At 39.3% G+C, this 27,039-nt stretch overlaps 1 long non-coding RNA gene across 1 annotated transcript in view; it reads left to right on the top strand.

The window, feature by feature from the left end:
• The first annotated feature begins 1,069 nt into the window (after nt 1–1,069).
• Nucleotides 1,070–27,039, top strand: part of LOC140704230 (uncharacterized) — a 54,715-nt gene continuing 28,745 nt past the window's right edge. Inside the window, exons 1-2 of the long non-coding RNA XR_012083358.2 lie at nt 1,070–3,661; nt 5,311–5,433. This is a non-coding gene — a long non-coding RNA (uncharacterized LOC140704230). The remainder of the gene's footprint in view (nt 3,662–5,310; nt 5,434–27,039) is intronic.

Here is a 27,039-nt window from a genome sequence, read left to right as displayed (position 1 = left end):
TGAAAAAGAAGGGGAGTTTCTATGAGTGACGATGTAGTGATGTAGGCAGTGGAGGCATAATGTTTAGGGACCTCAGGAACACACATCCCTGAAATTTGTTTCCCAAGTATCTCCAACCTTTTTCTTTATTATTTTTATTTTTAAGAAGTGAGTCTAGTGATGAGTATTGCATTGATACACTAGTTTAGTGCAAGGTCAATTCTGCACAGAAAAAAATATGAATGTGGAAGACTACATGTGTTTCAAAAGGGACATGGTGGCACTGCGGGCTAAACCGCAGAAGCCTGTGCTGCAGGGTCAGAAGACCAAGCAGTCGTAAGATCAAATCCACGTGACAGAGTGAGCTCCCGTCGCTTGTCCCAGCTCCCGCCAACCTAGCGGTTCAAAAGCATGCAAATGCAAGTAGATCAATAGGGACCACCTTGGTGGGAAGGTAACAGCGTTCCGTGTCTAAGTCGCACTGGCCATGTGACCATGGAAGATTGTCTTCGGACAAACACTGGCTCTATGGCTTGGAAACGGGGATGAGCACTGCCCCCTAGAGTCGAACACGACTGGACAAAAATTGTCAAGGGGAACCTTTACCTTTACATGTGTTTCAGGATGGATTTGATTTAAATCATGATTTAAATTTCTAAACATCAGAATTTTTTTTACAATTTAAATTAAAATATTTTTTAAAAATGTAAATTGTAATTTAAATCAACCTGGTGTTTGTTTTTAAATCATTGATTTTATCCACCCTCTGCAGTGTGTGTGTTTCTGTGTATATTGTGAATAACTTTGGAAAGCTACCACCTTTTTCCTACCATTGTGCAACCCTTTAAAAATGAAACAGCTTGACAGTAAACCATGAAGGAGTTAGCAGAGGCAGGAATATAGAAAGGAAAGAAGTAGGGGGACTGTGGACTGAAGTACAGATTATACCAATGGTTCTTAACCTTTGTTACTCGGATGCTTTTGAACTGCAACTCCCAGAAACCCCAGTCAGGACAGGCGGTGGTGAAGGCTTCTGGGAGTTGCAGTCCAAAACTCCCGAGTAACCCAAGGTTAAGAACCAGTGGATTATACCATATCCATGAGTGGACTCTGGCTCCAAATCAATCTGCAACCCCTGTGTGATCACTATGAGCAAATTAAAATGGATCATAAGCTGCAAATCAAATTGGAGCAAAGCAGAATTACTTATGACTTAGTTCAGGACTGTGAACATCCTGTATTTCATTATACAGTTATTTCTGTGGCAGCTATCTTTGCACACCAGTTAGAGACTGGGGATATGTCATAGTGATAATTCCTTTTACAGGACTTTTTCAGATTAAGAAGTGTGGGCTGCCAGGGGAGCTGAAGAGTGTTGAAGAGATGAGTGGTGGATGGAAGGAAGAAGGAAGAACCACTCAAAAAGATTAACAAAGTACATTCCAAATCAGTGGTTCTTAACCTTTGTTACTCGGATGCTTTTGAACTGCAACTCCCAGAAACCCCAGTCAGGACAGCTGGTGGTGAAGGCTTCTGGGAGTTGCAGTCCAAAACTCCTGAGTAACCCAAGGTTAAGAACCAGTGGTCTAAATGACCAAGGATCCTTGAGAATGAGAAAGAAAAACGGAAGCCTCTTGAAAGGGGAAAATAAACCTTCTGAAAGCTGGAAGACACATTATGGCATATCTTCGGTTTTATCTTTTTTTCCTCTGAAGCTTGATGCAATTCTGCTCTTTCATACCTGCTGTAGAGCTTACAGGGAAGAAACCCTAGTACGTAGCAGCATCAGCAGTAGAGTCAAAAGTTACTTCCAAGAAATACTCTTAAGATTTTTCCCCTTAATCCCCTAGAAATAGAAAGTCACATTGCATTTTTTCCCCCAGAAAATTTCCACCATTTTTTTCTCCAGCAGAACTGCCATGTCTTGAAGTCAACGAAGAAGAAATTATTCAGAAAAATACAAAATGGTGGTCAGGCTACCAATGGAGTTACTGTTTTTGTCACTTGTGGTGACAATGTGAAGAAATTCATTGAAATGAATGCAATTTCCCCACAAATAGCATGAAGATTTTTGAGAAGTCATTTGTTGATGCACATAAATGAGCTTGGTTTGGTTGGATCTGGTGCAGGTAACAGCAGCAAGAAACTCTTGGCATTCTAGTCACCCTTTTGAGGCAGAATAGTGTCATCACAAAGAGTGGGCTGTACTGGAGAAGATTCTGGAGGGTGTGTGGCAGGAGGCAGGAAAACATCTCTATGTTTCTTAAGAAAAACACCTTAACAGAATCTTTTTTCCTGAGTTCTGTTTCAGAATTATTTGTGCATCTGGATCTCGAAAACTGAATTTTTCATAGACAGGAGATCTGTCCTTATGTCCACAAGAAATTCAATAATCAGGATTTTACATCTTAAAACTGCTCTTTAAACTGATCACTTGTGAATGTTATTAATAGCACCTAAAACATACAAGAAAGACATTTTAAATTGAATTTACATTTTATTAAGTGTAATCCATTTATCTCAATATGTATATGGAGCATGGTTTTTAAAAGAAATTTTGTGAAATCAGTGGGATTTGTTGTAGAATGAGATGTCTCATTCCAGTGCTTTCAAACATGTCTTAGTTCTGACTAACAATTGCTGGATTGTACCTCATGGACGCATTGCCTAGGGGGTTAATTAGGGAGAGAAATAGCAAGAGGCCATGATAATAGCTTGGTTATGCTTCCTGCTTCAGAAAGGACAATCCTTTATGTGAAAGTTTGTCCAGACCAAGTCTGGTCAGTGAAAGAGAACCATAAAAAGGGGGAGCAGTAGAACTGAACATGTTCCTGAGTAGCTTAATAATAACCATGTACCATCAAGTCAATTTTGACTTACTGTGACTGTTTTCAGGGTTTTCCAGGTAGACAATACTCAAAAGTGGTTTACCATTGCCTTCTTCTGGGGGCACCCTGAGATTGCAGCTTGCCCAAAGCCACATAGAATACCTCTACTCTTAGATGACAGTGGGGAATTGAATTACCAGTCTTTGGCTCTGCAGCCAGATACCTACACCACTGAGCTATCCAACCAGCTAGCTGTATAGGGACAGCAAAGAATAAACATGACTTGAAATAATATCTATTGGTAAGGGCAGCTCTGGAATTCTGGGAGTTGTAGTCTACCCACAAAGCCATTTTCCACCTTTGGGTCTGTGTCTATTCCATTGTGGCAAGACATATTTCTATTTAAATTACAGTAGTTGCTTAGAAGTTGGCATCCTTGACTATTGATTGGCACCAAGTTTTGTCCTGTTCTGGCAGTACATTTCCTCTTGACTTTGCTAGTGCATAATCGGTTACACATCATCTAAATTAAATGTGGAGAACTATTTTCAGCCCAACAGCCAAATTCAACTTCAGAGAAGCTCTCAAGGCCACATTCCACAATGTGCAGCACCCGGGGGGCAATAAAAGGGGGGGGGGAATCAAAACTACCACCATATTTTAGATTAAAGTTTTTTATTACTTATAACTAACCCTTAGGCAAGGCATTTTAGTTTTTTAGTATTTGGAAAATCCTTTACAGAAGCTGGGAAAGCAGCAGCAGTGGTATGATGGAGAAAGGTGTGTGCGTCCATCTGTGAAACCCCAGAAAGCCCTAGGATATGGGGCTCCCTGCCACACCCTAAAGCTTGCAGGTGAGTTTTGAAATAATTAAATTTTCAATTGTGTCTTTACATTTGATCACTGTGGAGAAGACTGAGACCAAGTGATTTGTGTACTTGCTTAGTTTGCAATCCAGGTGCTATTGATAGGCAGGGCGCTCACTCTCCTTTCTTATCATTTCGCTGAAATTCTGTTGTGTGGTTACAAAAATAACTTAACTTTTAGACATAACATGCTACGAGTTTAGAAATTTAGGGAGGCGTTATATGTTGCATGCTGAGTTGCGATTTCTTAACTTACAGCGGTTAAAGGTAAAGGTAAAGGTTCCCCTTGACAATTTTTGTCCAGTCGTGTCTGACTCTAGGGGGCGGCGCTCATCCCGCTCTTCAAGCCATAGAGCCAGCGTTTGTCCGAAGACAATCTTTCCATTGTCACATGGCCAGTGTGATTTAGACACGGAACGCTGTTTACCTTCCCACCGAGATGGTACCTATTTATATACTCGCATTTGCATGCTTTCGAACCGCTAGGTTGGCGGGAGCTGGGACAAGCAACGGGCGCTCACTCCGTCGCATGGATTCGATCTTACGACTGCTTGGTCTTCTGACCCTGCAGCACAGGCTTCTGCGGTTTAGCCCACAGCGCCACCACGTCCCTAACTTACAGCGGTTAGGAACAAGTATTATGAACATCAAAAGAAATAACAACCTAGACTGAAAGGAGAGGAGAACATACAGAAATGCTTCATATATTGATCCATTCCAGATATATCTAGAACATTTTGGGAAGTGGGACATCGAGTTCATGAAAGTACACTTGTACTTTCAGTTTACAGTTTATGTACTTCATGAAAGTACATAAACTTGTTCCTAACTTACAGCGGTTAGGAACAAGTTTATGTACTTTCATGAAGTACATAAACTGTAAACTGAAAGTACAAGTGTACTTTCATGAACTTGATGTCCCACTTCCCAAAATGTTCTAGATATATCTGGAATGGATCAATATATGAAGCATTTCTGTATGTTCTCCTCTCCTTTCAGTCTAGGTTGTTATTTCTTTTGATGTTCATAATGCTACAATAGAAGAAAAGGGTGACATTTTGTGCTACCAGTGAGTTAACCATCCACCCCTTTATTGTGGATGAAAAGCTTGCCAAAATAACCCCCAAACAAGAACCTCACCCAAACCCCATCCGCTATACTCTGGCTAATTTTAAATTTAGAGAAGTATGTTGAAATTTCAAGGATATTGCTCACTTTGGGGCCCAGACGAAATTAGAAATCTGTATCTGCCTTGTAGTAGGTTACACTTTTTCATCTGAGGTTAGAAAGGAATCTGTGGGTTTATGTGGTCTGCGTCTTTATTTTTGTATAAAAACTTAAGGTTGGTTTGGCTGCACATTAGCCATGCTGGCAAAATGGAACCACAGTATTCAGAGCATATGGGACAGTGACTTTAAAAATGTAATTTGTTACGGTTGTAACTTTGAGATCCAGAGTAGTGACCATTAACAACTACAATTACAATTTTAAAAATTAATGAAAATATCTAAAGCAGGGGAGAACTTTACCCCTTACATGTTAGAAATGCAATGTAACCTTCATCATTAGAAAAAAATTGATTTAAGTACGAGTTGCTAGTGTTTTGTTAGTAATAATCCCCACATTCTGGTCCACAGATGTATACTAATGAATGACAGATTGGCCAAGTTATGGGTCTGGAGTCAAGAGTACAACTCCCACAGTCCACATGGCCATGCTGAGCATAGAATTCAAGGAATTATAGTCGCCCCTCCCCAAAGGTAACCTTTCCCATTTTTGTATTGAATACTATATACAAGAGAAAAAGAAAGGGAGGGCTAATTCCTTTCATGTCTGCTATCTTCCCAGAGGAGTTCATGAATCTTTGGGGCAATCCAATAGGCTCTTTTTACAGTCTTTCTGAGCAATAGGCTATAGGATTACCGCTTCCATACTTGCACTTTTTCTGCAATAGGAAAACTCTTTTCATCATTTTCACTGCCCTATGGGAACAAATTGAAAGATTTCCAAGGGAAGAGGAACAATAATCTCAAATGAGTAAGAGCTGTTTGCTTAGTCTTTCTGTCCTCTTTGTCTTAGAGAAAAGTAGCTTGCATTTGGGGGACAACAAGAAACATTTTTTGTTTCTCCAGTGTTACATTTAAAAGGGCATCTTCCTTCACAGCTCCAGTGGAAATTCCAAAAGTGCCATAAACTTGTGTGGCCAAAGAAAGAAATTTTCATGTCAGCAAATTTTTGCTGATGGGTTAGTCAGCAAATTTTTGTTTCCTTGAATAAGGGTTATATAAAAAAAGAAAATTTTAAATAAAAGTGATGTTGTAGTGTCCTGTTTATCCAAATGCTATGCCAATGTCTCAAACAATTGTGTTTCTGCTGGTTGATTTTAATTAGAAAAGAAAGAGGATATGCTCAACGCATTGTATTAAGCCTAAAAGTTTGATATAACATACTATTTTTAGAAGATATTTTTCTCCAACAGAAAGAACCAGGACCAAGTACACAGTTACACAGGAAAAACACAATAAGGTACAAGCATCCAAGTGTGATTCTTTCCCGGAGAGGCATTCCTTTCCAGTAATTTTCACACTAATGAAATAATATAAAAACATATCAGTTTGGGGGAAGGAAATTCTGGCTGGAACACAGTAAAAGGGGCAGCCCAAACATATTTGGTAGAGCTTTGAGGGGCTATTTTCTTTTTAGGCTATTGCTTGTCCTTGACACTAAGAACTGATAGTTAGGTTTTATTTATTTAAAATATTTTTACCACACCTTTCTCCTTGAAAAGGACAAAAGGCAGCTTACAACATTGAAAGACAATATTTATAGCTAAAATCAATGAGTATAAAGAGGCATCTTACGTCATTAAAAAGCAATATTAAAGCTAAGAACAATAAATATACAAATGTCTTTAAAAAAACAACAACCAAATGCCACTCTGAGAAATGGAAAACACAAAAATGGAAAATACAAGTAGTACTAAAAATCCAGTCAAAGCAGTAGTGCATAACAATCTATCTAAAAAATCACACATGGGTAGCTAGTTACTGAGGGATGGCTTGCCTGAAGAGAAAGGTCTTTGCCTGCTTGCGGAAGGACAGTAAAGATGGCGCCAGTCTGGTCTCCTGTGAGAGGGAGTTCCAAAGTCTGGGAGCAACAACAGAGAAAGTTATCTCATGTGGCCACATCAGACATATCTGTGAAGATGGCAAGACCAAGAGAAAGGCAACTCCTGATTATCTTAACACCTGAGACGGCTCATAATGGGAGATACTGTACAGTAATTGAGATAGCTTGGACCCAGTACATTTAGAGTTAAAACTTTGAATTGTGCTTGGAAATGGATCGGCAACAAGTGGAACTTCTGTAACAGGGGAGTCACATAATCTCTGTAACCATCCCCAGTCAGCAATTTGGCTGCTGTATTTTAGACCCGCTGAAGTTTCCTGACACTTTCCATCGGTGGCTCTACATAGAGTGTTTTAAGTAATCCAGCTGGGAAGTAACTAGGGCGTGTGTCACAGTTGCCAGATCAGATCTCTTAAGAAATGGATGTAGCTGGCACACTAGTTTTAACTGTTCAAATGCACTCATGGCCACCACTGAGGCCTAGGCATCCAGGCTCAGGGATGAATCCAGGAGCACCCCTCCCCAAGGTGTGCACCTGTTTTTTCAATGGGAGTGTAATCCCATCCAGTACAGGTTGCATCCCTGTTCCTTGGTCTGTCTCTCGACTGACCAGAAGCACCTTTGTTTGGCCTGGATTAATTTTCAGTTTATTCACCCTCATCCAGTCCATTACTGATACCAAATACTGATCTAGAGCTGGAGCAGCTTCCTTGGATTTAGATGGCAAGGAGAGTTAGAACAACATAGTAATGTGTATGATAATCTCCAGTGGGGCTTGTGAGGTGGTTCTGGGTGGTTAGTAAGGAAATATAGCTGGGAATTATAGCAGATGAGATAACGGCCTAAGAATCTTGAGTGTATATTGAGTCCATTGTGTCTTGGCTATATTGAGTAATTACAGCAGATGCAACGTTTTATATTTGGTAATATCCTAAGAAACCTTGGCTTATACTTGGCATTGAGATGGGTTCTAAACATATGTATATATTTTATCTCAGCCATCTCTCTCTGGATGCTTGTTCTGTAATTTTTCTTCTCCAGGTTGGCAACTCTCAGATCTCATGCAGAATGTCCAGATAAATGGAAATGATTTGAAACCAGATTCTGTGTATTGCCATTTCTAATGTCCAATTTGTCTCCATTAATTCTGTGCAGAGATTTTCCTGTGTGTCCTAGGTAGAATGCAGAGGGGCCTTGTTGGCAAAGATGGCATAAATAACATTGGTGTAAGAATAGGTAAAATTACTCTTGATCTTGTTGTGTGACATTGTATCTAGAAAACCCTGATAAGGGTCATTATAACTTGGAATCAACAGCACATGGTATTATTACCATGTTATATTTTATTCCAGTTCCTGAAAGAGTTCAGTGTAGCATTTGATTGTTTGCTTATCCTTGCAACAATCCTGAGAGATAAAGCAAATGAATGCTTCATAGCACAGCAAGGGTTCGAACATGGCTTTCCCATGCCCTACTCTTACAATCTATTCTTTACCTAACATTACCATCATATTTGAGCTATATCTAAGAAAGAAACCTAGTCTTGCCTCCTAATCCTGCTGCCCATTAATTTGCATGGCTTTTGGTTGCAACAACCATAGACATATTCACTTATGTGGTGGTTGTGTTGGAATGGTTAAATGGGCATGAATGTTCTGTGTTTTTCCTATTAGGGTCACTGTAAGTCCATTCCAACTTGACGACACAACACACACACAACATGTTAAATAATGCATTATTTTCAGGAAAAAAATCAGTAGATTTTTAAAGCTCTGATTAGTACTTACAATTGACCTGGGCCCAGTTACTCCTGACAGGAGTCCATAATGGTTGCCTCAATGCTACTATAAGGCATTATAGTATTTAAACATTATGGGAAATTTAAAATAGTGTGTCCAATGGCTGGGAAGGTTGTGATAGGATGGACTCATCAGAGAGAACTGTGTCAAGAGTTCACTCAGCCCTAATGATGGTCTGGGAAGAACTTTTAATTAGAGATTGAATATTTGTATTGGTCTCCTAGGGCAGATGAATAGGAATATTGCCACCACAGGTGGCTGGGCCAATTGGACCCTCCCCCTAGAACTGGGCCATCCCACTTACCACTTGCAGAGCAGCATGCATAGCTGTTGTCATTCATGCTGAGCCAATTGCAGACGTAGGCCTGCCGGGGCTTCCCCACCTCCCTGAACTGCTTACTGTTCAGCAGCTCAGCTGGGGGACTTGTCATCCTGCTTCCTCACCAGATTGGTCAGCAGTGCAGGGAGATGGGGAAACTCTGGCTGGGTTACTTCTGTGATTGGTCCAGCATGAATGATGACGGCCATGAATGCCACACAGTGAGTGGTAAATCGAAGGCCAAGATGGGGTCAGGGGAAGGGTCCATATTTGTCTCCTCCAGGAGATGAATACAGATTTCCCATCTCTACTTTCTATGTTTCCCCCATGACATTTTCCCAACATGACCCCTTCCTGCAGGTTTTTCTTAAACCTTGGACAAGGAATGTAAGAGTGTTTGCCCATATGCAACATATATACATCCCAGGGCTAATAAGAGCTGTGCAGAGGTATCTGAGTGGAAAAACAGCACAGAGCAAAGGGTTAAACACTCCTGTTCCAATACTGCTACTATGAACAAACAAACAAAAAAGAATAGCCAGTTTACTAGATATCTTTTTTTGAAATTGAAGCAAACTGGGTTATTCCAGTTCTATTTTCCTATCTTACCTCCATCCAAACTTCAGAAGACCTGGCACCTGGGTGCTGCTTAAGGAACAATAGCGGTAAAGGTAAAATTCTACTCCGGATCCATTCCTTATGCATCTGTTAGAACCTCCCTCAAGATCAGATATAAATAACATCAGAATCTGGCCTGTTATATTAAAGAAGCGCTTAAAAGTCATAGAGAACATTTTTATTTCCTAATGAGACAGTAAATAATGAAAAATTAAATTACAGAATGATGGAAGGCACATGTTTAGCATTAAGATGTGGGCAGGATTTTCCCCCTCCCCTGTTTACTTCACATGGGTCTGGCTCTTCACAACAAAATAGCAGGAGAAAGACCCTGCAAAGACACTGCCTTGTTGTCTCTTAATTCTTCGGAACACTTTTAGCACCTTACACTGCCACCTGAAATTGCTAAATGCAGCGTGTTTGCTATTTCTCAGCTCTCTGAAAAGACACCTCAGAATCCAACATCTTGACATTCTAATTATCATCTGTCTAGATGTTGCAACTGATGGTCAAATCAAGTCCTGCACTGTGTTCAAGACTGAAACCTCAATAAAGGCACCTACTGCACCAAATGGCTATTTTCATAACTAATATCCACAAAGTCTAGATACGGCAGAATTTTGAAAATGCTAGATGGCACCACTAGCCAGGCATTTCTCTAAAACAGCTGGATTTCATAAAGCTAATTCTACATGCTTCAAAAGGGCATGTAAGGCATTATTTTAGCCTGACAGCTAGTGCGTTCCAAGGGGAAAAATAACTACAGTGCACTTGTGGAAATGTTTCCACTACAGCTCAAGCAAAATTGCAATCAAGGTCTAGCAGCTCTGCAAGAAGATTTTAGTTGTATTATTAAAACATATGTTAACACAATTTCATCTGTGTCTTCATATATACAGTATGTGTAAGTAATATGCAAGAAGAATTTAACACATGTTGAATTACTATCATCATGCACTTGTGGCAAAATTATTTATTTAAAAAAACACCAACTTTTTTTCAATTACAGACATCATAGGCATTCATTTTGCCTAATCATCTTCAGTATGAGTATAGAATAACATTATAATCCCCATTGTCCATGTCTACAGTATTAATATAACTGTAGTTTCTTAAGACATCAGGCAGTCTAATAGAAAATTCATGGTCAGACTCTACTCTAAATATGTAGGACAAATGTTAGCCCTAACTAAAGTAGATCAATGGAATTTACATGGTGTTGACTTATCACAGTCCCATTGATACTGTTGGTCTACTCTAGTTGGAATGAACAGCCATATTTAGGCCCTAGCATGTGGCCCCATCGTTGTTTCTTTACAGTAAAGGCACATGGCTATACATTGAATATGGACAAGTGCGCATGGGTAGGGCAGGTTCTAAACAATCCCCATCTGCTTTTTTAATTTTATAATCACCCTAACATGTATATGGATCTTTATATAAAAAATAGATATGCGCATATGGGTCTTGAGCCACGTTGGTGCCTTGTAGGCTTACTTCAAAGTTTCATAAACAGATTTTTGCACTCCAAGTTTAAAATGTTCTTTATTCTGATATTCTGACCCCAGTACCTGTGACTAACAGGGTTTGGCTCAAAGCAAGGAGAAACATATGTATTGGTAAGCTCGGGTGAATTTTGGCATGAGACAGAATTGCATAAAACAAAAACATGAGCAGGGCCAAACTCCATCAAATCAAGAAACATAGAGAATGCATGTATGATCATTCCCAATTACCTTTGGGATTGCTGTGCAGAAGATTTATCCCATGTGAATTTTGTCAAGTCTCATTCAATTTATTGGAAGAAAAAGCTGCATTTGAAAGGAATTCCAAATACATTACCATGAGTGAGATTTAAGATTCTTATACTTACCTTACATATGAGGTGGCTGAAGGGTATGTGCATTGTTTTTCACATATATATTGTGAAAAATTATTCTGTAAAAATAGAAAATGGGCATTCAGCTTTTTTATTGAGAAATGTGCATTCCAATAGTTACTTTACAGTCAAGAGAAATACAATAGAATATTTTTTTAAAAAAAAATCTGAATGCTGTTGTTTTTTCAGTTTGTTTTTCTCTTGGTTGTTGTGGGTTTTTTGGGCTTCTTGGCCGTGTTCTGAAGGTGGTTTTTCCTAACGTTTCGCCAGTCTCTGTGGCCGGCATCTTCAGAGGACAGAGGAAAGCCTTCGCGAATACATTGTTTTTCTCTTGATTTTTAAAGCAATTCTCAGAATATGCATTTTTTTTCATAAAAAGCTGGATGTTCAATTTTCAGTTTTACAGCGTGATCTTGCATAATACTCGACTCAGTGGCAGCCTCCCCAACTCCCCACATTTCAGTTGAAGTCCAGGGAAAGACATTATAACCTTAAGCTTTCCCTAAGGGCTTTTTCAGATCAGAAATTATAGATGGACAGGGAACATCTAGAATGAGAAAGAAATGTGTAATAGAAAGGGAGGGGAAAGCAAAAACAGATGCAGCTCTCTTGGCTCTCTTACCGGTGATTTTAAAGATCTAATCCAAAGAAATTCTAAATAGCCCTGAGTATGAGACAAAAAGAAAAGGAAGTAAAATTTTGGGAAAACTGGAAGGACAAGTGATGGCACAACATCAGCTTCAGTCCACCACCACCCCAGTAATAGGACACAGCATTGCCTTCCTCGTGACTTATAGTGAAGGTGTGATGTTCTAAGCATCTGCAGCACAGACAAAACAACTATCATGACTCCTTTAAAATGTAATACTTGGGAGCCAGAGGAAGGTGTTGAATCCTGAGGAATGACAAATACTGAGCCAAAATTTCTCAGAAAACATACCTCAGAGAAACCTTCCAAGGCTTTTTCCTTTTTCTTATTCCCCTAAAATTTGGAAGGGGATAAACCTATGATTCAACCAAAGCTAATAATGTCTGAAAAAAACAAGTCAGCAAAAAACAGTCAGCAAAAACAAGACCTGGAGCTGATTGTGGCTCTGATCAGCAGCTTCTTATAGCAAAACCCAAGAGTAAACTGAAGAAAGTACGAAAAACCACTGGGCTAGTCAGGTATAATCGAAACCAAATCCCTTATGAATACACAGTGGAAGTGAAGAACAGATTTAAGGAATTTGATTTGGTGGACAGAGTGCCTGAAGAGCTGTGGATGGAGGCCCATAACATTGTACAGGAAGCAGGAACAAAAAACGTGCCAAAGGAAAGGAAATGCAAAAAAGCAAAGTGACTGTCCAATAAGGCCTTACAAATAGTGGAGAAGAGAAGGGAAACAAAATGCATGGGAGATAAGGCAAGTTACAGAAAACTGAGTGCAGATTTTCAAAGAATAGCAAGGAGAGACAAGAAGACCTTCTTAAATGAACAGTGCAAAGATATAGAGGAAAATAATAGAAAGGGAAAAACCAGAGATCTGTTCAAGAAAATTGGTAATATTAAAGGAACCTTTTGTGCAAACATGGACATGATAAAGGACAAAAATGGTAGGGACCTAACAGAAGCATAAGACATCAAGAAGAAGTGGCAAGGATACACAGAGGAATTATACCAGAAAGATCTGGATGTCCCGGACAACCCAGATAGTGTGGTTGCTGAGCCAGACATCCTGGAGAGTGAAGTCAAGTGGGCCTTAGAAAGCATGGCTAACAACAAGGCCAGTGGAGGTGATGGCATTCCAGTGGAACTATTTAAAATCTTAAAAAGATGACTCTGTTAAGGTGCTACACTTAATATGCCAGCAAGTTTGGAAAACTCAGCAGTGGCCAGAGGATTGGAAAAGATCAGTCTACATCCCAGTCACAAAGAAGGGCTGTGCCAAAGAATGCTCCAACTACTGTACAATTGCACTCATTTCACATGCTAGCAAGGTTATGCTCAAAATCCTCCAAGGCAGGCTTCAGCAGTATGTGGACCGAGAATTCCCAGAAGTACAAGCTGGATTTTGAAGGGGCAGAGGAACTAGAGACCAAATTACTAACATGCGCTGGATTATGGAGAAAGCCAGAGAGTTCCAGAAAAACATCTAGTTATGCTTCATTGACTATGCAAAAGCCTTTAACTGTGTGGACCACAGCAAACTCTGGCAAGTTCATAAAGAAATGGGAGTACCTGACCACCTTATCTATCTCCTGAGAAAGCTATATGTGGGACAGGAAGCAATAGTTAGAACTGGATATGGAACAAATGATTGGTTCAAAATTGGAAAATCAGTATGACAAGGCTGTATATTGTCTCCCTGCTTATTTAACTTATATGCAGAGTACATTATGCGAAAGGCAGGACTGGATGAATCCCAAGCCGGAATTAAGATTGCCGGAAGAAATATCAACAAACTCCGATATGTAGATGATACCACTCTAATGACAGAAAGTGAGGAGGAATTAAAGAACCTCTTAATGAGGGTGAAAGAGGAGAGTGCCAAAAATGGTCTGAAGCTCAACATAAAAAAAACTAAGATAATGGCCACTGGTCCCATCACTTCCTGGCAAATAGAAGGGGAAGACATGGAGGCAGTGACAGATTTTACTTTCTTGGGCTCCATGATCACTGCAGATGGTGACAGCAGCCATGAAATTAAAAGACGCCTGCTTCTTGAGAGGAAAGCAATGAGAAACCTAGACAGCATCTTAAAAAGCAAAGACATCACCTTGCCAACAAAGGTCTGCATAGTCAAAGCTATGGTTTTTCCAGTAGCCATGTATGGAAGTGAGAGCTGGACCATAAAGAAGGCTGACGGCCGAAGAATTGATGCTTTTGAACTGTGGTGCTGGAGGAGACTCTTGTGAGTCCCATGGAGTGCAAAGAGAAGAAACCTATCCATTGTGAAGGAAGTCATCACTGAGTGCTCACTGGAAGGACAGATCCTGAAGCTGAGGCTCCAATAATTTGGCCATCTCATGAGAAGAGAAGACTTCCTGGAAAAGATTATTTCCCCTTATGTTGGGAAAATGTGAAGGCAAGAAGAGAATGGGACGACAGAGGACGAGATGGTTGGACAGTGTCATCGAAGCTACCAACATGAATTTGACCCAGCTCCGGGAGGCAGTAGAATACAGGAGGGCCTGGCATGCTCTTATCCATGGGGTCACGAAGAGTCGGACACGACTTAACGACTAAACAACAAAACAAGATGCTTTGCTTAAAGCCTCCCTTGGGGTATCAAACCCTTTACCGACAGAAATCCAGTGTGCCATAGAGTAATTTAAGGCTTGAACAATTATTGCATAATCATTTCCAATAAAGCAGTTTCCTATTTGAAAGAGGTTTTGTTTTGTTTGTCTTCTGCATTGATGCCAGCTGATAAGATCTCTCTACATCTGTCTTATGATTTGGCGCAAAAGGGGAGCCTTGGTAACGTTATTCTCTAACACTGGAAGCTAAAGCTGGCAAGAAATAAAACTGCAATACATCTCCCTGTTTTCCCTCCTTCTAGTCTGTGATTTTCCTTTCCATGTGGTAGGAGATTATCAGACGGCCTTGTCTTAAGTCTTAGAATCATAGAATACTTGAATTGGAAGGGGCCTATAAGGCCATCGAGTCCAACCTCCTGCTCAGTGCAGTCTTTGTCCTAAGTGGATTCCTAAGGCTTTGAGAATGTTCTCTTTTCTCTTAAATCCTACCCCATCAAGGATACCCTGACAGATTTAATGTCCACCTCAATAATATTGATGAGTCCATGCTTTCACTTTTTAAAAAACTTTATTTCGCATGAACAGATGAACTGCAACACATTGGTCTGATATAGCAGAGATAATAATTCTGGCAATAAATATTGTGATAAATACAGTCCCAAATATTGTTTATTCTTTCTGGTTCTGGCAGCACACATGCAGATAAGCAGCTCTGCTTTTATCTTTATCTCTGTTTTATCTTATTCATTTTTCTTTTGAGGAGCTGTACGTCTCTTAACAAGGCAAAAGTTAAGTAACAGCATAGCTGTTTCGTAAATTATGAATACATGAACTATTTTGGTGTGATATTTTAAAAGAACTCCACATTTTAATCTTTGGATTTTCAGTATTCAGTCAATCCATATTGTCCCCTTTTGGGGAGATTTCTGGCAATCTGAGCACAAGTTTGCATCATATTTATTGCAGTAACTGTTATTTCTAATCAAATCTGCTTAGCTATCCCACTGACCTCAACAGATCATCATTTTAGTCCTCATGTTGTCTGTTATTCAAAATTCATTAAGGTATAAGAGTTTAGTTGTTATCAAACCTTGTTTGCTTAGATATATATTTGTGGGCAAACAAATCCATGGACAAGCAAATGTAATAATGTCAACTAGGTTCAACATAGCTCTGTTAGTTTACCTACTGTCCCCTAATTCTGCATAATTTAGTTGCTGTGAACCAGAGAGGTGTGCATTATCATAAATAATATATTTGTGGATTAGTTTCATGGAAGGCTAAGCTGAGTACCTAGAACTACTCAAAAGCATTCAATTTATTATTAATTAGTGCAACAAAATAACTTATAATTGATATATGTAATAGAGATCTTCAAAAGCTGAGAACCTGGGTGAAGGACCAAGACTCCCATGGTGATGATGATATTTTCTTAACAGAATAGCGTGGTTGTGATTGCAAAACACTGACTTTAACACAATTTTTTCTTCCTGAAAACTCAGGTTCTAGTACTTTAGGCCTGAGAACTTTACATTGTTTGTGTCTTCCTATTAACATGATTGCCGAGATGTTTACATTATTAAGAGCTGGAATATTCATGGTTATTGCTATCAAATCACATTAAGTCATATTTGACTTATAGTGAATCTTACAGGGTTTTCAAGGTACGTGAGATACTGAACGAATGGTTTTATCGTTGACAACCCCCAATGAGTTTCTAATGCCAAGTGGAGGCTTGAACCTAAGTCTTTTAAGTCCAAGTCTGTCACTCTATCCATTACACCACGCTGCTTTGCTGACTGTTGTCTGTTTGTTTAAAATATGTTTACTTTGCCTTTCTCCCTACAAAGGATGTAAGGCAGCTTACATCATTAAAAGACAATATTTGTTGGCTGTCTGTCTTCCTAGGACAGTGGGGAATCAAACTCTCAACGTCTGGTTGCATGAAGTAGCAAACACAGCAGTATAAATAATAAAAATTTTGGAAAAACATTGTACTACAGAGAAGAGTGTTCTTTCATTAACAAGAAATTAATTTTTTTTCAGATTTTTGCCATGGAGAAGCTTCATATGCTCAACTGCTTCATATGTTTAACTGTTGCCCTCCTGTATATGTCTCTCTTCTTCACCATCCCTCTCAACCAAACAAAACGTTCCTGCTGTGTCATTCGTTGGCTGTGACAGGAATGAAATAACTTCAGCTTGGTGTGGAGAGAAATAATATGGCCACATAAGAACTGGGTATCCCACTGGCAAATCTCACTGACAAATGCCCTTCCTTCCTTCCTTCCGTGCCAATGGATACACTCTGCTTCAACCCTTTCTGCAAGCCCCATTTTACATATTTTTCATCTATCACTGGGACTAGCCAAGACCCTCACTGTCCTATGTATGAGCCAGCCCTGGCTGCAGCCAATGGAAAATTCTGCAGCTTCCTTCTATAGCAACAGATTGCATTTCATTTGTTTGCACATACATAGTAAATTAAAACACACACACACACCTACAGTGCTTTTCTAAAAAAGAAAGCCAAAACAATTTTTTCTTTAAAAAAAAAAAAGAACTAAGTTAATTAATGCCCGAGTGAGCAAGATGATTTTATACCCTTTTAATACTCTGTGATACTTGCCTGGGGTTGAAGTGTTTTTGATTAACTCACTGTCCTAATGAAAACCATGAGAATGACCGTATGCAGGAATTCTCTCTTTCTGGTGTTCCATATAAAACCGTAGAAGTTTTACAATATTTAACATGCCAGCCTCCACCCTGCTCTGAGCCCCCCTGCCAGACACAAGCAATACACATACTCTCTCATCCCTTCTACCCTCATAGGCAGAGTTTGAGGTAATTATGGAAGTGTTGGGAACAATTTTATCCAAAGATTTATGTGTTTTGCTGAAGAGAGCCTAAACAATGAGTCTAGCCACCAAACTGACAACGATTAAAAAGGGAAAATGAAATACAGTATAATCTTATGATACAATATAAGATGAAGACTGTGGCCAAAAGCAGGTGTCAGAATAAATCTATAAGAGGAAGAGGAAAATTTTTAAATAATATGAGTATGACATCATTGAGCTTCTCCCACTTTTGAGGTTATGCAAATTAGCTTGCTTTGTTTGGTGGTTGATCTTTGGCATTTATGCTCAGAGTTCCTTTGAAGCATAACTGTACAAACACTGAAACCCTGCCTCAGTCACTTGCCTGCAATATTAACATGCTTTCTGCTTTAATTCTGGAAATTCTGTGGCTTGCTAGGTGTATGTTAGAAACCATACACCTAGCAAGCCACAGTGCTTACAGGGTTCTAAAAAGAGTTTGGTTGTTTCCTCAGTGAAGACAGACTTCAGAAGGTACTGATAAAAGGAGTAACTAAACCAAAACATGATTTTCTAATTGCCATGTGGAGTTTGTAATGTGTTCAGTGATTATCCATATACAGTATCAATTACATAATGCTTTTGGTCCAAAAGGAACTTGCATTTAAGAACAAAACTAGAAGGGGAAAAATTTCCTCACTGGAAGAAAAAAAAAACCCAGACATCTTTAAGGAACTCCTCATGCTAACAGTTATTAAAAATGCCTCGGTTGTTGTACTGATTCCACAAATGCCAGTCATTTGCACTGTGTGTTGATAAGAGCAAATCCAGGCTTACTGATAAGTAGAAATGGGTCTCTGCATCTTCCTTGGGATCTGTATTAGGGATGGGTTTTTTTTTTTTGGAAATTAAAAAGTCTCTCCACTCATTTGTGCCTATGCCCTTCTGAATGGCATTCAGGGTCAGCATTTTATTTAATTTATGTACACAATTTCTATTAATGTAACCATTTTTGCTCACATTTTTCAAATGAGAAAGTCACATCCCATAATTAGAGATGGGCATGAATTAGAAAAATGTGATTAATTTTGGTTCATGATTCATCAAGGTTAACGAATCATGAAATATGATTTTTTCCTGAGAAATCTATGAATCAATTTGTCAATTTGTTTTTACTTTAAAACCCTATCAAATGCCCCCCAAGCACCCAGAGACACCAAATTTTCAGTCCCCTGACTCTCCTCTAAATGCCTGCAAGTTTGGTGAAATTTGGGCTTTGGATGTCTGAGTTATACACCCACAAGGAGGGCCCCCAGAAAAATTCCCACTCAGGCACCTAGATACACCAAAATCCTGAAGAAGCCTCTGCTGACTCTCCTCTACAATCCCTCCATGTTTGGTGAAGATTAGGTATGGTGAAACCAAATTTCACCAAACTTGGAGGGATTTTAGAAGAGAGTCAGAGAAGCTTCCCTCAAATTTTTGGTGTCTCTAGGTGCCTTTAGGTTAGTTTTATAACCAAACAATTTGAGAAATCAAAATAACTGAAAATCCATTGGTTCATAATTCATCAGGGGCATTAATTTGTATGAATACAAATTAACGAATGAGCGATTATTGAATCAATTTGGTGATTCGTTTTTTAGTTCATGCCAATCTCTACCCATTATTTATAGAAATGCAAAAACCGGAAGGATAATTGTATTTTATTTTATTGAATGTCTTCTTCATTTATGTGACTTGTATTCTGCTATTCTCCCAGTACTGGAATTCAAGGCCATTCACAAAACACTATTCATAACAGGCATAGCTAAAAACAGATGAAAGCAAGTACAGATAAAAACACAGAGGTTTAAATACTTGGCTGCACAGCCAAAGGTTGGGAGTTGGATTCCCTACTGTGCCTTCTTACAGGATCTGGTCTTGATCTTTAGGATCTCTTCTAGCTCTGCAGTTCTGATATGATGATGATGACATCAAAGCAGAGTGGGGGGAAAATTAAAACACTACTTCATTAATTTTAAAACTATCCCTCTCTTTTTAAGCAAAAGAGCTTCAATCCCTTACACATCCATTTCTCAGCAGGCAGCCAACTGTTGATGGCTGAAAGCTGCCTGCATTAGGGAGTCTTTGCCTGATTCCAAAAAGACAATGAAGAGACTATTCTTACCTCCCTTTGCAGGGAGTTCCACAGCAGAACAGTTTCCCAAGCAACACATTTCTCCCCTGTCCCTAGTTCAGGGAAAAAGATAAGCTCAGTTTTAAATATGTGTCCCAAATGATATTTAAGTATTTTCAGAGAAGCAGCCATCTTAGTCTGAGCATATTGGCAAAAGGAAAAGGGGAAGAGAAGTTGGAAACAAAAATGGAAAAATACAGTATTATACATATTAAAATGCCATACGTTTATTTCAATGTGAACTCTTGTGGATCAGAATCCATGTCTTCAAACACAGGCAGTGTATTTGGGTCAGCAGCAGTAATCCACCAGGCAACTTTATCTCTTAAGGACAATAAGAGCTCCAGAAGGAAGGTGACACTAAAAACAGGATATGTGTGAGCCACCCTTTGATTGTTGACATCAGAAAAGCAAACTAATGAGTGCTACAAAACTGATAAATTAGATAAAAATTGATACCATCTTAAAAGAAACCCATTCTAGCTCATTGAAGTCTAACATCTGAAACAATTAAGCTATCCGTTTCTTTGGACTGCTTTACTACAAAAGAGCTAAATTACAGGGATCAACTTAATTCTCTCTGTACATTCAGCTTAGATTTTTGGTTGGGTTTTTTTTTTTTTGTCTGAAGGTAGCCCCTTCATGTTCAAAGTAAGCATATTGACTTTGAAAAAACAAAGAGTGAGGGCAATTTGTGTTCTTAATTCTGCAGGGCTCTGCTAATAAATAGACACATTAGATGCACATTAGCTCATGCCCTGCAGCCTCTTTTGCTTGGCGTTCTACAGTGTCTAAATTTGAAATCCCAAGCTAACAAACAGTACTGGCAAACAAAAAACAATCAGGACTTGGAAAAGGTACATTTTAGACTACAATTCTCAGAACTTCATAGACAGGGGCTACACAGACAGGTTGGTCTGCAATTCTGTGATCCAAAGTAACTTTTTTAACTTTGAAATCAACACTAAACAAAATCTTAGTAGTTAGGATAGCCGTGAAGTAAGAGAATCTTTTTTCCAAACCAAATGTTCTGTTTCAGTGAAATAAGAGAAGGAAGCTGTTTGGTTCACATTTTAGTTTATTTATTATTTATTCATTTGATTTTTAAATCACTCATCTGACCAATGGTCACTCTAAGCAGTTCACAGACAATAACAAGAATAAAAACAAGCAAATTTTAAATGTGAAACTGTCTAATCCCCATTTAATGAACCAGTTGTCCTTAGGTATTTTTCTTTGTTCACCTTTGACGATGCTATTCTTCAGATTTTTTAATTTAAATTTATAGACGTTTGTGTATATTAGGAGGGGTATATCACATGAGGGTTAAAAAGCAGGAGCTGAGATGTTTAGCCAAAAATGCCTTTGTTTGAGCACTGTACATAAAATGTATATATGAGCACAACTGTTCACAAAAATGCATATTAAGTTTTTCTGGTCTTCTTTTGATACCTAGTGTGGTGCAGTGGGTAGAGTGATGAACTAGGACTCATGAGGCTTGAGTTCAAGTCCCCATTCAGCATTGGAAACTCACTAAGGGCATAGAACTGGCAAAACCATTCATTAAATATTTCACTCACCTTGAAAACCTCATTAGGGTTGCTATAAGTCAGTTCTGACTTGAAAGCACATAACCTTTTTAAAAAAAAAAAATACAACAGGATATAGGAATAGAATGGAACAAAATTAGCCTTGGGGAGAAAACGGGAAATTGAAAGAAACTGAAATTGACTGCAATGTTTTCCTCCCCTAATTTATTGGTATCAATCTGTGCTGTCAATTTGCTTGTGACTCATGGTGACCCCAGTAGGGGTTTTTGAAGTATGTTCAAGGAATAGTTTACCCCTGCTGCACACACCTCAGTTTGTTTGCATGCCTGTAGGGAAAGTTGGACCCAGGTTTCCTGCATCCTAGTCCCACACACTATAGTCCCACAGTATAGACTATAGGCAGATTATAGACAGACAAGGTAGCATACTGAAAGCAGTACTGCTTCGTAGATGTACTTGCTGGTGCTAAGCAGGTACAAATGATCAAGGGTCTCCTTTTAGATCAGTTTCTCTGGAAGGGACACACACACACACAACACCTTCTACCACTCCTGGGTTTCCATTAGGATTGTGAAAAAAAAATCTTGCCAATATCTCATTACTCAGGGATATAGCCTGAGAAGGAAGAGCTCTCACCTGCAGAGGAAGAGTAAAGTATCAAGCCCCCCCCCCCACTGCTTTGTGCAATAAGTGCAAAAGTCTCTATTTTATCTTTTCCCTTTCTGGAATATGCACCTGGGCACACACATAATAAGCACAAGAGGCCAAGCTGATTGCTCACACAAACAACCCATCCAGTGCTTCCAGAATGGCAATCAAGGTAGATAAAAAATAAAATTCAAACACAAACAACCATACTGCTAAAACATAGAAGTAGATTTAAAAACAATGAAACATATCAATAATGAACTAATTGCAGCCTGCTAGTTACAACCGCTCTTACAGCACTCATTGTTGCTGTTGTTATTTGGCTTAGATACTGAAAATCTGTCTAAATAAATATGTATTTGACTAAAGGCAGAAGGACAACAGAGTTGGAATGAATATATTCTGAGACAACCCCTTAGAAGTCTTCTTCTAACATGGCCACCAAATATACCTGTGACAGTGACGGGATGGAGTGGAGAGCCTTCTTCATCTATCTTACAACACTGGTTGTCAACCTTGGGCCACCAGATGTTTTAGACTTCAGTTTCCAGAATCCTTTAGTGTTTCCTGCACTGGATGGGGTTGCTGGAATTTGACATATAAAACATCTGGAGCAGCTATTACAAGGGGGGGTTAATATTGGCACATTTGAAAGGGATACAGACTGGAAACAATTCTTCACACATCACCTTATGAGGTTCATTATACAATCCTGATTTAACCTATATTTCTTTCATATTGTATTTATGGCCATGGCCAAAAGAAGGTTGAGAATGTCTGATCTAAAGAATGAAAGATAGAGAACTGTTGCATGTTTACAGCCATTTCCATCTGTTACTTTGAACAGAGATAGCAGAATAGGACAAGAAATGCAGCTGAAGTACCTCCGATAAGAAGCACTTTCTGTTCTGAGAGGATTGAGCTACTGTAGCCACTTTGTTGTGACTTTTGCTCAAGATCTTGGGGCAGATGGTACCAGGCAACATGTACGTATCAATAGTCTGCCTCATTATGAGGTAACTTCATAGGAAAGTGTGATCAGTGGATACCCACTGCTTTGGTTCAGGATGTTGATCATCTGTAAAACATTCCATTTGGGAGCATGCTGAGAATATTTTGTCAATATTTTCAAGAGCATCAGTTTTTCTATTCACAATTAAAATTACCAAACAAGTACCACAATAGCAAGCAGGTCAATATTATGCTCCAAACTAAAGATCTACCCATTAAATGCAAATTATTTGTTATTTGTTATACTTTGGTTAGTACCTTGCTGTTCTGCCAGAAAACCCAGTACCTGGGATTCTTCCATCTTGTATTAACTATGATCCCATAGAGGAGGTTAAGAAGGGACTGACTGAAGGCACAAACTAAACTTCATGGCTGACATACCATCCCAAACACCCAAAATGATTTGATTTCATAGGTTAGGTAGAGTTAGGCCTGGGTATAACAAAGATCACCAGCTAGGTCTAGGAAATAATCTTCCCTTAAACCCTGGGAAACCATTACTGTCAGTCAGAGCTGACAATTCTAGACTAGATTGGGCAATGGTCGGACCTAGGATAAGGAGGCTTTGCATGACATCTGACACCACCTGCTATGCTAGTTCTTAACATGGTGTACTAGTGGCTTGATGTTAATTAGAGCGTGGTCCATTCTTACTGAAATAATGTGGAATTTTTCCTGGATTTGATGTGGTACGTAGATAATTTCCAAAAGTTTCCCTTTCTATTTGGGGACATGCTTGCTTAAAGCAAATCTTGGAAGAGAGTGTTCTACACAGCACAGGTGTCTTGGTTACCTACCAAAATTCAGAATGTTTATCTTTTTACATTTCGGACCATGGGTTAGTCATTTTTATCATTGTAGCCTTTCAGAGGTTGGGAAAGTTGCTTTCAGAAATGATTAAATCCTTAATATACCTAAACCAATTATTCTGTAAATATATATAACTTTCTGATACAGCTATATCCATGCATCAACCGTTCAATGCAAAACATGTGTAGCCCTTAAAACTGTGCCTACTGTGCATTCCAAGCCTTTACAGCTTAATCTGCTGTTTGTTTTGACAGCATCAATTTTTACTGAAGCAAGGAATAAAAAAGATCTTTTAAATTTTATCAAAGGGCTAAATCCTGCAACGCTTCATCGTGGGGTTGTGACTGAGCCTCAGATCTAGTTAACAATGTTGCAGCTGGTTTAAATTCTCATGTAGGAAATAGCTGTACACTGTGGATAATGTAGAAAAAGAAGATAAATAGTGATGGAGTAAATACTGCTAACAGGGGTTATATAGGCTGTCCATCAAGGTTGTTAAATAAAATGAATGGGTAAAATACTGGTCATTTTAGAGCAAGTGATTCACTGAACACCTAGTAGCTGCATACAGCTACTGATATTGCTAGCAAGTTCTCCAGTGCAAGCAGCAAGCTCATTTGCTTGTTTGTCAAGGCATGAACCCCAATAAGCATCAGTAATAGTGACTGTGCCAATGGGATGATGAAGGAGGAACAGAAGCAGGGAGGGATAAAATCCCAGCCAGTGATGGGTGTGAGACTGTAATTAATGCTGCTTCCACCCAGCTTAACAGCTGGATCGGGAACCAAAAGTACATGTACAGAACATCTTTGTGAACAGGATCCCTTGTCCATTTATACATGCAGATGTTATTTTTCTGTCCATAAATGCATACTACGGGATCACAAGAACTGAGGTATAATAGAAAAAGTTAGTTATCAACATCTGTCTCCCATCGAAGCCAATGGAATTGGACAAAGGTTGTAACTAGAGATGGACATGAATTAATTCAGCTTGGGGTGACACATTTAATCAATGCAGCACAACAGGTACTGTGCATTCCCCACCCCACGGCTGCTTGTCTTACTCACAAGCCTTTACATGCTACCCCAGGGCATCCTCCTTCACCAGCTGCCCAGTCCAGGAAGGAGCCTAGGCTTCCCTTCCCCACCTCCTCTGGCAACTGACCACTCAGATGAGGAGGTAGGACAGGGATTCTCCCTGCGCAGCTGTTGAGTAGTCAGTGGCCAGAGGAGGCAGGGAGGGGAAGCCTGAATTCCTTCCCAGACTGGGCAGCTGGCAAAGGAAGAAGATCTGGGCAGTGTGCAGAGGCTTGTTGGTGGGACAGCTGGCTGGAGGACAGGGGGAGGGAACATGTGGCACCACAGGTCACCCTGGGCCAAATTAACTCATGCCTACAGTATATCTAGCTGCAACCACTTGGATCTTACTTGGATGTCTGTCTTTGAATGTTGTTTCATTCTGAGTGCACATGGAAATAATTGAGCTGATTTTTCATCCCATTAATCTCAATGGGAAATTGTGGCTATTTTTAATGACTGATTTTTCCTGGTGATACCAGTAAGATTGGGGAAAAATCAGTGTGATATTTGCAATTGAGATGTCTGTCTAAGCCTATCTCAAGAATCTTAAACTGAAAGAATACTTCAGAATATTATTTAGAGAGAGAGAGAAAATAATTACATAAGAAACTGAGGTATAAGTGTACCGTTTTCAACTCCTTGCCTTAACAATATTAAGCAACTTGTCATATTTGTTTTAAATTTGCACTGGTATTTGGACCATTAAATATAAAAGCCATTTTAAAAATCCTAATTAAAAGCCTTCTGAAGCAGGTGCAACCATTTAAGAAATGTACAAAAGAATATAACGTTAAAAGAGATGAAAGCATGCTTTTTTTTTACAATAATAAATAAAGTTCAAAAGGGCTGCTCTTGACATTTCTGATGTGGTCTGAGCCTTTAAGATGTTTCAGAATAAACATCTGTTATCTGCAATGATTTTATCTTATTGATTGATGGGAAATCAGGACACAATCTGGAGAACACTGACTTACATTAGGAGACCTTATTGGATCAGATAGTTGCTTTATTTTTAATAGATCATTAGCTGGCACCTGATTCTGGGTATGGAGCATGCTTTGTACATGAGAATGAATGTCCAAAATTTGGTGAATGTTGAATCCTGACAGACCTGGAGGAGTTTTGTCCATGTCCCCATCCAGATCTCTTTCAAGTGCATGTAGATAACCACAGTAAGATTACTGTCAACATACAGGGTTGCATCCTGCCCTTTTTTCTTCCCACAGCCTTCTTCTCATATGACTGACAACCTTTCAAATTTTCATGGTATTGTCCATTTTCCTATGGTATTCTGCCGCAACATCCATTGTAGCCCAAACATAATTTCAGCATTATATGTAAAGCAGTGGAGTGGCTCATGAAGGGGCATGTGCTTACAATTAAAAGAACTTGTGAAATCGTTCCTTTTATTAAACTGCTAGTAAACCTTTTTTGTGGGGGGAGGGGTGGAATCCAAGTCCAGGATTATGTTCTCATTAGAGGCTGAAAAAAAGAGATCATGTTACATAATCACCACGTTGTGCTCAATTAACCTCATTTAGTAAAATAGTAATTAGGGGAAAAAAAGAGAACTTTCCTGATAGTCTGTTCATTGTAAAATTTGTGGCTGCATTCCACATTTGATGCAGGAGATTTTTGAGGCGACGGGTGGGGGGACAGGATGCTGCTGGGGTTGCTGCACTTCTATATTTTTTATAGTGTTAAATTTTAGGATTCCTTATTTTTATCTAAAGAACTCAGCACATCACTCTTCTCAGATGCCTATTTATGTTTTCCCATGTTTCCTTGTACAAATGTTCCTGGATTAGTAGCCCTCATCAGGGCACTATAAATAGACAGAATCCTGTTTTGATGTATTTGCATCCAACCCTCCCACTTGGCTCAGGGGTTTACACAAGCATAACTGAGCAAAAAGGGGAATAGCACTTCTCAACCCGTCTGTCATTTCCTCCCTCCCATCCCATTCATGTTGGTGTAGTTAAAGCGAGAGAGATACCTCAAAAGAAAGGGGAGAGCTTTAAATATACTCACCCTGTAGGGCAAAGAGGATAAAGAAGATCACAGCTGCCCTGCTCATGTGCTCTGGATCTTATTAATGTCACTGAGCATCGACTCCTCTGGAGCTAGAGGCTGAACTTTGCAGGCCTCTGAATGAACTGGAGTTCACCAAACTTTCTGCAGCTAAATAAACTCACTATTATTTGGAGACTTTCTCTAGAACACGAAAATACAACAAATGGGGTGGTGTTAGTGCAATGACCCCAGGGAACCATTTGGAGCC

This window comes from Pogona vitticeps, chromosome 2, assembly GCF_051106095.1.
Source record: "Pogona vitticeps strain Pit_001003342236 chromosome 2, PviZW2.1, whole genome shotgun sequence".
NCBI classification, from domain to species: Eukaryota; Metazoa; Chordata; class Lepidosauria; order Squamata; family Agamidae; genus Pogona; species Pogona vitticeps.
Note: the sequence above shows the minus strand (reverse complement) of the source record. Positions and strands in the feature narration are given on the sequence as shown.